Here is a 2,968-nt window from a genome sequence, read left to right as displayed (position 1 = left end):
GGCTGTCTCCAGCACACCTCACATTGGGGATGGAGCCTGAAACCATGAGTATGTACCAACTATCTGGGAATTGAACCATGACCTCCTGGTTCATAGGTTGACTCTCAATCACTGAGCCATGCTGGCCTGGAGACACTCTTTTTTTTTTTTTTTTTTAATTAAACCTCAGCTATCATTTCACAGTCCTTCTTAAGAGAGTCTCCAGGCAGAGCTGGTGCTCAAGACGGACTCTGCTTGCCAAACCTGATCTGGCCTAAACGCCTCACAGATGTGGAGACTTAGACCCAGAGGTGTAAAATGACTTCCATGGACTCACACTATCGCCTAGAGCAGTGGTTCTCAACCTTGGCTGCACATTAGAATCACCTGAGATTTCCTCCGGAAATTCTGTTTCTTTGTTATGGGGTGAGGCCACAACATTAGTAACAAAGAAACAGAATTTCCGGAGGATGAGGCCCAGCGATCAGGATTTTAAAAAGATTCCCAGGTGATTCTAATATGCAGCCAAGGTTGAGAACCACTGACCTAGAGACTGAGTCTGAACTAGAACCCATATCTTCTGTGCTCTTTGTGGAATAAGTTGGAGGGGAGAGAAGAAAGGAAGATATTCAGGTGAGGACATGATAAGCAAAGGAACAGGGGGTAGAAAAAGACATTATAGACAGGTTTGTGCATTGAGAACAGTAAGAATCTGTGCACTACGCACATTTCAGATTGGCAGCTGCTGGCATTTCCCTTATTCCCCCCTTGAAAGTATAACATGGGAGGACAAATTGAAGAATAAACTGATTGGGAATTTGGTATGGAAGTTTCTTTTTACAATACTCACTAATTGGGGATCCTTAAAAAAAACAACCCCTAAGGTGTGATTGCAAAGGCAAATTATCTCATTCTTACCTAATTGAACTCCTTAGGGCCTTTCAGGTGTTACATTGATCACATCAATCTTGCTGCTGTCCCACCCCAGCCCGCTGGCAGCTATGTTATATATCCTGTAATTCTGCTCTTCCCCCTCCCTCCCATTTCTCATCACTGGACCATGGCTGACTTCATGGAGTCTCATGGACACACCACAACAAGGTAGATCAGATGGCAGCCATTTCTATGGATTAGTCAAAGGGAATAATCGGATTCTCTCTTTGGGCAATTTGAACTATAAAGGTATGAAAGGAATCATTTACCAGTGTGAGGGGAGGGGAGGCAAGAGACAAAAGGAGGTATTGGGACACTAATAAGGGAGCCAAAGCAACAAGGAAGCTCCTTGGTAGAGAGATGAGAAAGAATTAAATGAGGAGGTGGCACAGAGAAACAGAGAGGGAGACTGGCCAATGACCTTGTGGCCTATAGAAGAGGCAGAATAATGATCTGTAGAGCATCCTTCTGTCCTCTGAACTTTCTTTTCCTATTTTTAATGTTTTAATATGAAAAATTTTAAACATATACAAGAGTAGACAGAACAGTATAACAATCCCCCCGCACACATTCCTCAGCTTCGGTCATGATCAACGCAGGGCCAATCTAGCTTCTCCTTCTGGATTATTTTTGTTTTTTTTAAATCACCTTCTGGTGCATCTACAAAATCCCTGGTGTGAAACACATTCTTATCAGTAGTCAATGTACAGCCTGCCTTTATTTTCATAGCTAGCTACTTAAGTAGTTTTTTTTTCTTCTAGAAAATTTCCCATTTCCTCCTTACACTTGATCTTAGCCAAAAGGCCGAGAAGCAATTATTGTAGTAAAATATACATAACATAGAATTATTTACTATTTTAACCATTTTAAGTGTACAGTTGAGTGCCATTCACATTGTTTTGCAAACATCACTTAGTTATTGTCAACAGTGAACTTGTGAAGGCAACACCCAAAAACTAAGACGTTGACAATAACCTACATCTAACCAAATCATTCCATCTCATCCATCCTATGGAGCCCCCCCCCCCCCCCCCCCCAGGTAACCCACATCCTAAATCTTTGCATCATCATCTCCTTACTTTCTTTTGACACAGTTTTATTGCGGGTGAATGTACTCCTACAATTATTATTTTTTTTCACATTACCAATACTATATTATGCTGTATGCAGTTTTTTGGAACTTACTTGTTTTCCACTTAATATTGTCAAGATTCAGCCCTATTGTTGTAGGTCACTGAAAATCATTTGTTCAGGCTGCTAATACTCCATTGTGTGGAGAGTCTATGTATCAGACACGTTCCCGTTCCAGTCCACATCTTGACAGCGTGCCCCCTTTTTCTTACATGAACCTGAGTGTGTCTTTCTTCAGCACAACTAAAACAGCCAGACTAAAACAACTGTGCTTAGCTGTTGCCAGAGCAAAGTCACACTAATGCTGATGTAAGGGAAGCAGTGAGATTAATCCTTGGAAAGGTTGAAGACTGGTCACATCCATGAGAAAGGGGCCTCTGTCCCCATGATTTATCTGCAGAGCAAGGTTTGCTCTCAGCTGTGATGGAAATTAAAGAGGAAGCTTTAGGACCTCTGCACTGACCCAAAAATGAAAATCATTTAGCAGCATACAGATGGCAGAGTTGTCATGAAGATCAAATGAGATAATGATATGTGGGAACACTTTGTAAACCCCAGAGCCTTTTTATAAATGTGCAGTGGTAGTGTTGTTGCTGTCATTATTCATTTGCATTGTCTGGGCAAATCATTTTCCTATCCCTCCATGATAAAGGTGGGTGCCAGCAGTCCTGAATTTAAGGTCGGAAGAGAGAAGGAGGGAGATGTGAATATTCATGAAATATCAGCTTAGTTCTTAGTCCCTGCAATGGCTCTTCAATGTAAGAATTGTTATCTCTGGTTTACAGATGAGAAAACTGGGCTCGATAATATGCCCAAAGTCCTTTAACTGATGGAGGTGGAGTTTAGATTAAAATCCAGGTCTGTCTGAATCTGAAGCCCTTTTTCTATCTTGCCACACTTCCTGAAATCTGCCTAAGCGGTCCTC

Source organism: Myotis davidii, unplaced genomic scaffold, assembly GCF_000327345.1.
Source record: "Myotis davidii unplaced genomic scaffold, ASM32734v1 scaffold73, whole genome shotgun sequence".
NCBI classification, from domain to species: Eukaryota; Metazoa; Chordata; class Mammalia; order Chiroptera; family Vespertilionidae; genus Myotis; species Myotis davidii.
The sequence above is the reverse complement of the archived record's forward strand: the minus strand, read 5'-3'. Positions refer to the sequence as shown.